Source organism: Monopterus albus, unplaced genomic scaffold (assembly GCF_001952655.1).
Source record: "Monopterus albus unplaced genomic scaffold, M_albus_1.0 scaffold389.1, whole genome shotgun sequence".
NCBI lineage: Eukaryota > Metazoa > Chordata > Actinopteri > Synbranchiformes > Synbranchidae > Monopterus > Monopterus albus.
The window spans coordinates 195,364-205,819 of record NW_018128269.1 but is presented as its reverse complement, the minus strand read 5'-3'; the positions used below and the strand labels follow the sequence as shown (position 1 = coordinate 205,819).

Here is a 10,456-nt window from a genome sequence, read left to right as displayed (position 1 = left end):
CAAACTCACTCTCGTTTCTACTCTCTCTCTGCCTGTGCTGCTGGTGGCCCTGGGATCCATAGCTGTTTGGAGCACAGCAACAGGACACAACACGCACCCCCAACACACAGAGCAGTACCACAGACATGTCAGACTCTGAGAGAGCCGCTGTCCCCCCTGAGACCCGCGTCCCTGCTGCTTGTGCCAACATCAAGGCTGACCTGGACAAATGGTAGGTGATGGTGGTGGTGTGCATGTTGGGAAGAAGTGTGAGAAGAAAGTGTACACATGTTTCCTCTTCCTTTCACACAACCTTCACAGGTGAAGAGCACAACTTCATCACTCAGTGAGCATCATAGGAAGCTCTAGCACTCATTGGTCTGTATGTTCCAGATGTTCTCCTCTGGCTTCAAGAGTTGCCTTCAAACACTTGTGCATACTGAGATGGTGAACAGCTTTACATAAGTGAAGCCCTGAGCAAAATCCTGATTATTTGAATCATCTGTGATGTGCTTTAATGAGCTGTCAAATGACTGCTATAACCTTGCACAGGTCTAACAAAGAGGGAACGGAGAACATATTAGAAGATGGCAGCATCCTAAATGCGCCATGCTAAAATGGAGTCTCGTCAGAGGAAGCTGTGGTTAGCGAGGAAAACTACCAAGAAAGAGAATAATGTCTTGCACTTTGAAATGTAATCAAATTTGACATTGTAGCTGAAAACCTGGGGTTCCCTATGTGGAGGAGAGTGGTTTGGGGGTTAATGAGATGTGGCAGGAGGGTGAAGTTTGATGCTCATCCGCATGCATGGATGAGGACTAGGAATCTGCTTGCGTCACTTGTCTCCCTCTCCCCAGAGTAGCTTGAGCTAGCTTGTTTCGCTAGTCCCTGCCATATCCTTTTGCCTCTTGTTGTTACCGCAGTGGTAAGGTACAACGGCTCGTGGATATTTTGGGGGGTTTATTGTATGTATTTACAGCAGGCACAAAGCAACATGGATGACTATTCTGTGTGCACAGCTCAGTGAGAAGTGCAATGACACAACACTTTGGTGCCTATCTTCTTGGTTTCTGCACGTGAATCCTCCACACCTCTTCTCCAGAACAGTCCATTTTGACAGGGATTCTTTTTGGAGGGGGGTGGTTGAGAAGCTGGGGCATGAAGGACATTTAAGTTTTTGTAATTTTTTTCTGCTATTATATTTGTGCAGAGTAAATACATTTTATACCATAGATAGTAAAGTCTTGTAGCCAGAATGCTGGGCCTTGATAAGGTGGCGGTGGGTGTGTGAAGCCTTTAGATAAGACAGCAGGTTGAGGTGGAGAGGGAAGGCTGGCAGGGCAAGGCGGGAGGGTCAGCTAATCTTGTGTAAAGGTTTTACAAGTGTTTATTAAGTGTCTGAGGACACCTCAAGGTGCATTTGAATTCACATACCTGATATTTTGACAAATTCCTATTTCTTATTGTGTTCTGTGTTAGGAATTATGAATATAAATCACCCACCATTGATAATTAACCTGAGCTGCACATGTGTTCAGTCCCAGGGCAGAGCCATGGTATTTACTGCAGCCTATTAAAGTGCTAGTAGGTCTATACTGGGAACTCTGTTGGAGGTCAGCACTCTGTAATGTGTTTTAAAGCCATCTCCACAATATGTTTATAGTGAATATTTTGTGTGTTGGCCATTACATGCAGTTCAGTAGCTGAACCTATCATCAGTATTTAATAACATAAAGTATCAGATGACATTGTGAAAACAATGTGTAAATGTGACAGTGTCATATTTTCACATGTGAAGATGTGAAATCTGGTGATGAACTTGAGTACCTAAATCCACAGCTCTTCTTGGCCTTACAGAGCTTTTTACTGAGTTCTAGCTCATTGTTGTCCAGGGCACAACTCCTACTCTTTTGGTTCACTCTCACCACCCTCATAGTTTTGTTTAAAGATGCAGCAGGCTGCTGGTTTCAGGAAAAAAAAAGATCTAAAACTCCCAGTGTACCCTACGGTATCAGCCCAGCAGCTAGCTGGTGAGCACAGTGGAGCATGTAGCAGCTAAAGACACACTTCCTAAACTAGGAGATCAAAATCAGAGCTAAAAGAGGGTAAATATAGGACTTACATCCACCAGGTAGCGAAAAAACAGCTTTAAATGATTGCTAATGTTGCTCCATAACTGCTGGATATGTTAATAAAGTGTCTGCTAACAAGTTCACCATATCAACTTAAAAGGTGATGTCATGGTTGTGTTCACCAGTTTTTTCCACTGCCCAAGTAGTGAAAAAAAAAATCTGTAACTGCAGAGTTCAACAACCAAGTTGACAGCTAATAAAACCAAGGAAACCTGTCTGTCAGGAGCCAAAACCTAACCACTGACAGATACAGTAGTGCTGAAGATGAAGTGTGTTATGCTTGTAGTGGCTAATCTAGCCTCAAGTCATTAGCCTCAAGCAGAGATGAGAAGCAAGCTCTGGGCTCCTGATAAGCTCACTTCTGTCTAATCCTACACTCTCAGATATTACTTTTATTCTAACTTTTAGTCTGACACAGACTCAAGTAACATCACCTGAGGCAAGCTACAAAATGCCTTCACATATACTCCTCAACACCTGTAAAAAGATGTGTGGTCGCTGAGGTTTTAAAGTGGACACCTTTAAAGTTTTTTGACATAATGTTAGTCTAATCTGTGAACTAGGAAAACCCTTTTCCACTCAACCTTGCAAGCAAACCATATTGCTAAGACTCATTTAATTACAAGTGACTGCTTGTAAATTTATTATGCTGCCAATGACCTCTGCTTTGTGTAGAAGTCCTATATATTACCAGGTCCTGAATAGAAGTGTGGAGGTTATCACATCACTCTGCTGGACCTTCCAGTATATACAGAATAAGATGAGCTTCAAGCCAATGAAGTGTAGGTTCAACATGGCTACCTCTGTGTATTGAAGACCAAAGCCCATGTGTATTTATAGACAGCAGCTAGTGAAAGTCACAGAGAGAGGTGTGTAAGTGTGACAGTATATATGTAGCATACTTCTCTCTCATAGATAATGTTACTGCGTCACCTGATACCCGCTTCTTATAAGGTTATTATAAGGTTCCATGTAGTTTTACTCTTTCAAACACAAATTAAAAAAAAAATCTTTGAGAAAATAATTTATATTGGTTCAGATGTTCTCTGGTAGATTATTTTCACTTGTTCAAAGAAAATAAAATAACAGGATTCAGCTAGAGCCAGAAATGACAGATTTTTTTGCAGTGTTAGTTTACTGACACCCGTTTGCAGGACCAGAGCTGTCAGTGCACTTTGCTGACATGCAGGACAGTGTGTGACTTGTTGAGCGTTAAGTACTGAGCTAATGTTTACTTTTTACAGTATGTTGCAAACTCCTTATAGCTAATGTGTTGAGCAATGATAAGCCTGCGTACTTTAAATCTTCAGGGTTTTTGTGAGACACACCCCACAATTACAAATGCAATTCTCATAACAGCTACTTAACCCTCCAGTCTAATGCTGATCTGCTGTGATAAGACAACTGCGGTTTGGAAGACAGTTTCATCATCTTTTAGACTCTAGTCTTGAGTTTCATGTGGTAAGATTACATTTGATTCACAGAGCTACACTAAGATTCATAAAAATAACTTCAATACTATAAAAAGATAATCTGAAAAACCCAGATGCTCATTCTCCAGAAGCTGTCCTGGGGGCATTTGCAGAATCCTCAGAGATTCTTGGATAAAATAATTTTCTACCACTTTTTCAAGTTGTGCCACTGCTTCCTAATCTAAACAAAGATGATAGCCAGATATTTTCTTTGCTTTTTTCTTATAAAACACTGAATAATTTAAAGCTTTCTAGGTGTTTTAACAAGTCATTAAAACAAAACAAAGAAACACAATCTGTATTTTTAGAAATGGTTGTAATATGTAAACACAATTTTTTAAGGTGTCAGGGCTCCCAGGGATACTTTACTGAAGTTGGCATGCTCAGCCTTAGTCACGTGATATCAGTAGAAATGCAGTGACACAGACTCGGTTGCTCACATTTACTCATCAAGCAGTACACACACTCCTGGCAAAGTAAAGCGCTGACTTATAATCTGCAGCAGCCAGCTGTGTGTTACATCACCATCAGGCGCCCTTCCACAATACAAAGAAATAAAGCAGCAGTATATTAAAGTGAACGTGACACTGTAATGTGATCCTGTAGCTCAGGAGGTAGAGCGGGTAGTCTCAGTTCGATTTCTGGCTTGTCCAGTCCACATGTCGAAGTGTCTTTGAGCAAGACACTGAACCCCCAGTTGCTCCCAGCAATGACACCAGTGCATGAATGTGCGAGTGCTTGGGAGTGCGAATGGGTGAAAGCACTCTGAGTGTGCTGCAATGTATAGAAAAGTGCTAAGCAAGTATAAGACCATTTACCATTTAAATATGAAAATGCAGCCATTTAGATTGTCTTAGCATAAAGACCACACATACTGTATAACCTTATAACCTACCTATAAAACTGCAAATTTGACACTTTGGTTTTTGTTTATAGATGATTCTAAGCTATTCCTATAAAATTGTCATTCTTAAAGGGGTTTACAGTTTACAGGTGTTGGGGAGTACTACTGCATATGGGAAAGAGCTCCATTAGCCAGTACTAGCATAAAACACTTGAATCTCAGACTGACTTCTGATCAAGTCATACTGTGCGTTATTATTCAATTGTTTCTAGGAAAAATGTGTATAATAAAACATTACTGATCTGTAGTTATGCTGTATCAAGTTTGAGCTGTCCATAGAGAGTCTGACAGTGTTAGCCTATAGGAGTGCTGGAGTACTCATTAAGATTTCAATCCTGGTATATTTGGGATTTATGAAGCTCTTTTGATTAATTATCATGGTAAGTGTGTTTCTTGAAACATCAAAATAAAAGCCAGCCAGTTCAGCCCAGTTAAGCCTTCATGTGGTGCAGCAGCAGTAGTTTCTTTTAAATCAAGCAGTTTAAATCTCGTGCAGGAATGACAGACTCCGCCACTAATAGAGAAAACGGAAAGTGAAAGGTGAATATTTATTTGTTCATTCTGTGAAAACAAAACAAAAAACATAATGTATTACAAGCCTTATCCTTTAATGAACTGGACAAATAGCAAAACTGTTGTACTGACGGCCTGCTATGACAAGGCCTGTCTTCAATGGGTTTAGTATAATGTGGAGGAAAACTCAGAACAGGGGGATGTGCAGACATCACGAAGTGATTGGAGGAGCCAGAGGATGGGTTTACATTCTTGTCATGTTAAACCCCTCCTTCTGTGGGCTTGGCCTCTTACCTCTGTGTCTTGTCATCTCTGCATTGTCATGCGACCTCCCTCCCTCCCTGGTGTCCTTTGAAACAGACAGGCTCATTCACATGGTTTTCTGTGTCCCTCACTTTGCCCCCTCTTTCTCTGTCTCTCCCTTCCTTCCTCCCTTTCGCTCCATCATCTTAATGCACTGTGGCAGCGTCGGCTGCTGTGCTTGCTCTGCATGGGAGCTTGAAATAATCTGCTACCCCATGTTCTCTCTTTCTCTCTGACTTTCAATCCTTTTTGTTTTTCTCAATTCTTTCTTTATTGTTTTTGTCTTTGCAGAGATGTTACTGTTACTAATATTCTGTGGTTTCTTTTATTAAAATCTACTGGATCCTGAAATAAGCATTGTTTTGTCAACAGTCAACAGAACTGGTTGGACAGGAACTTGGCTGAGTCCACTACTGCTGACAACAGCCAACAACCCTCCGCCCCCAAATTCCTGTTTCTGTTTCCTGTTCCAAGTCTCATGCCATCTTTGTGAGATAATGGCATTCCAATACTGCCACTGATGGAAACCTAAGGTGTTAAAATGTGGATTATCTCAGCTCTGATCTAATTTCACTTGTCTTTCTTCTAGTGTGGCAGGGAAGGGAGCCGATGGCTGCAAAGATCTGATGGAGGCCTTTGCTGCTTGTGTGAAGAAGAATGCAGCCAAGGGCACATCATGAGGGGTCACCCTCCAACCGCAAATGTAACTTCATTACATAATTTGGCAATTCATTCATAGTGAACACTGTTATGTTGTCAGGGCATCCTGGTGTAGTTGTGTACAACAGATTCATGGTTAACCTGTGTTTTCCTTACTGTGATACATTCAAATATCTGCTGTGAAAAAGGCCTATTTTAAAGGGTTGGTACTTCCAAATTACAAACAAATGAATAAAGTAAGTACAAAATCCTTGTGTCTTTGGTGGTATGTAGCCATTAAGACATTATTTAATTTGTCCAGGTTTTGAGATATTTGTTTTTCATTAGAAAGTAGTTCCAATGAAATCTGTTGACAAAAAGCCTGTGGAATATGCAGAGTAGAAGAAATGTAAAAGGGCTCTTAAGTCAGATCAACTTCCAAAATCAACTGTTCATGACTTGGGATGAGCCACGTGTGTTGAGAAACCTGCCATCGATACAGTGGAAATGGGGCCGACAGCATATTTTCCCTCAATCCCTGCCTTCCTCCTTTTCACGTCTCCCTCTTGTCTTCCAGGTCTACTGCACTGAGTCCTTCAGTTCCCAACATTCCCTCACGCACAACAGCACTGGACTTGAATGATGGTGATGATGATGATCATGGTGTGATGAACATTGTGTTGATTTGGGCTGAGTTTGGGATCTGGCAGCAGTAACCACATTTACCTTACCCCTGTTTTAGGTTTATCGATTGTCCCTCAGTCTTACCGCTATTCCCTTTATCCTCTATGGCTGACATACAGTACAGTGACTTATAGTTAATTCCAATGAGAGCCAATAGGCTGCAATGTGAATTGTAAACTTAAGCTGAATATATAGAAAATAAAGTATCAAGTAACTGGTTCCAAAAACTGTGATTTTTGACCTCTTCTCTTTCACCGGTCACCGGTTTTATCCATAAAATTCTGTACAAAACTAGAGGGGCTGATGTATAACCAGCTCAAGACAGGGAAGGCAAATTAAGCAAATCCCTACAAAATTACTGTAATCAGACCGTGTTTGTGCTCATCCAAAGATTAGAACGACTGGATTCAAAACTGATGAAACTGTTTCCTTCAGGTTCCTCTCTTTGAAATTAAAGCTTTTGGCAATAATCAGTTATACAATGACATACACCATTCATTTTATTATTAAAAGGGGCACATGAACCAACTTAATTATCTATTCCCTATTTAATGCTTGCAACATTTTCAATTTTACTGATCATATTTCCAATCCTAAATCTTATTTGATGAGATGGGTGTGTTCAAGTATGTCCATCGCATGGATTGACCCAGGGTTTGTGTGTTGAGAGAACTGAGGCTAGCTAGCTTGCCTGTAAACACTGATAGAGCACCAGCCTCTTTGGCTACTGGCCAGTGTATGTAATGCCATTGATACACAGTACTGCGTACCGTTCTGTTTTATTCTCATCGAACACCAATCAGCCATAACAATATGACCACTGACAGATGTTAAGATTAATAACATTGATTATGTTGTTACAGTGGCACCTGTCAGTGTGTGGGATATATTAGGCAGCAAGTGAACATTCAGTCCTGATGTACTGGAAGTAGGAAAATTGGACAAGCATAAAGATCTGAGTGACTTTGATGGGGGGCAAACAGTGATGGTGAAACGACTGGGTCAGAGCATCTCCCAGACTGGGTGTTCCCCATCTGCAGGGGATAGCACCTACCAAGTGGTCTAAAGAAGGACAAACAGTGAACTGTCAACAGAGTCATAGATGCCCAAGGCTCACTGGTGATGAGGTTGACCTACCGGAGATTAAACTTTTGCATTTCATTGATCCTTTTCAAAAGATTCCATTTTGTTTGAATCTTTGTTCAAATGGTAGAAAATGAGAAATACTATACGTTGGTCTCTGTGAAGAGGAACACTTAGCAGCAATAGTGATGATATCACAACTAGAGTAGTGAGGCTGTTGTCTAAAAAATATCACTCTAACTTGTCCTCACGACAACAGGTTTCACTCCTTTAACATTTTTTCACTAAATGATAGATTTGTGCTATTTCAGACAGTATTTCTATTGATGCAAACAGATTCATACAAGATGCACTGTGAACCTTAGAGTGATGAGACTGCTAACCAACTGCTGCATTGACTACATACACGGTATTAGGTAGGTGGTCATAATCTTATGGCTAATTGATGTATAAACTTTTGAAACCATATCTACAGCTTTTTAGGCAGCAAGCTAATGCTAACAAAGTTAGCTAGTTAACCCTACTTGTAAAGTATTGATCATTTTTTGAAAACTTTTTGCCATGACTTTCACACATTCCCAGATTAGTCTGACTCCTGCTTTCACTCAGTTTCACATTGGATTTAAGTCCAATATACAGTATGTGTATTTGAAATACATAAAAGGTGTCAATTAGGACACTAAAAGCAGAAAATACAAGAAGTAATGTATGAGTTTACTGTATCAGAATGTTGAAATAAAATGAACCCTTCTCTGATTAGTCCTGCGTTTACATTTTCCAAGCTTATTCAAAATGACAATTTAATGTTTTGGGCATGTGTCTCTTAGCTGCTTTTTAGTAATTAAAATAAAATGCTAAAATAAATCAGATCTGTCTTTGTTAACACTACAGCAGCAGCAGCAGTAACTTGTTGATGAAGCTGTGAATTAAAAAAAGATAGCCCATACAGTAGCACCATCATGTGGTTTGGATATGCACTTACATTAGCAGCTACAGAGCATGAAACTGAAATCATTCAGTTAGACTGCAAACCACCGCCAGACATCCATCCATCCATTTCTATACCACTTATCCTGAATAGGGTCACGGGGTGCTGGAGCCAGTCCCAGCTGAAACTGAGTGAAAGCAGGAGTCAGACTAATCTGGGAATGTGTGAAAATCTATCACAGGGCTGATACTTAGAGACAGACAACCGCATGCACACACACACGCTCAGTCACTCCTACTGGCACTTAAGAGTCACCAGTCAACCTAAGCTGCATGTCTTTGGACTGTGGGAGGAAGCCGGAGTACCCGGAGAGAACCCACGGAGGCACAGGGAGAGCATGCAAACTCCACACAGAAAAGCACAGGGTTAGCCAGGGCTCGAACCCGGAACCTTCTTGCTGTGACGTGACAGCGCTAACCACTATGTCGCACCACCCCTAGACATATTAGATTAAAATGGCAATGCTCAGAGAAACATTGTTAAAAGTAGGGTGTGTGTGTGTGGAGGTTTTAAATGTGTCATACCACACAAAAAGAAAAATGATCCTTCTCTGACAGTAAGCTATATTTACAGTATGTCTTAGGACTTTTCTCTCATTTTAGCTTTGTCCTTGTTGAACACCATCTATTAAACAGAGACATACCTACTCATACAGCATCATTATAGAATCTGAGCTACACTAACCCAACTGCATCAAGAGATTAAGAATAAAAGGGATTACAGAGTGAATGTTATACAGATATTATATTGGAACCTTGATTACAGAATACACAGTGTCCACAGATTTTGCAATAGCACATGATATGATTTACCCAAGGAGCCAGTGGTGCACAACATCTGTTCATCAATGAAATACTTTTTAAATACATACTCTAATTAATTAAAGATAGTCAAGCATATACATATAATGCAGGGCTTCAGAAAAGAACATCTTTAATTTTTTCTCCCACAGTGCATTTCCATCCCATATACAAACCAGCAGAACATATAACATCTGTTTCTCTTAACCTACCTTCAAATATCCAAAACTGGGACTTAACATTAGTCACAAATATAGTAAACATATAAGAATTGCTTTTGACCTTATCATTTGGTCTTGAAGTGATCTTGTGTGCATTTCAATAGAAAGAATATAGTATATAATTTTTACTCTTATTTAAAGCTGAATTCAGAACACACACACTGGCTCAATTCCGAACAATCCAAAAGTTTTGATGCCACAGGTTTAGTTGGTCTGGTATGAGCAGTAGTCTATGGTGGCTGATGTTAGCTAACGTTAGCAAACTTTAGATGGTCCTGTATAACAGGCATTAGACTTTATGACTCCTTCTGATTTCGATTTTTAAAATTGTCTAAATCTAAAGATGACTTCAGTCACACTTAAATTCAAAGAAAGTTAGTTAAAATCAAATTCTTCTTACCACAGCTAAATAAAACATTTATGTCATCTGAAAATAAAATGAAGTTGAATGATTTTGGAAGCTTTACCTTCATGTACAAAATAAACAGTAATAGGCTCGTTTTTTGAGTTTTCAGACAGATTTAAGATGATAATTCTTTGTTATAACATTGTAGATAAGTCAGAAAACACAGAGAAGCATGCCACGGGCACTTTAAGACCTGTATAAGTCAGCTATATCTTTGCTTTGAAAAACATATGGCGTCATAGTTGAAAGTTATTAACAAAAAAGAGTCAGGAGCTGAAACATCCTACAAATATAAACACTAATAAAAAATAAAGCTCTGTATTAAACCGTAT

The 10,456-nt window shown here is 39.8% G+C and overlaps 1 long non-coding RNA gene across 1 annotated transcript; it reads left to right on the top strand.

Annotated features, from left to right (window-relative positions):
* LOC109951438 (uncharacterized) lies at window positions 1-6,854 on the top strand. Its single transcript, XR_002273603.1, has 3 exons — window positions 1-211; window positions 5,893-6,006; window positions 6,520-6,854. It is a non-coding gene; the product is annotated as an uncharacterized LOC109951438 (long non-coding RNA).
* The last annotated feature ends 3,602 nt before the right edge of the window (window positions 6,855-10,456 follow it).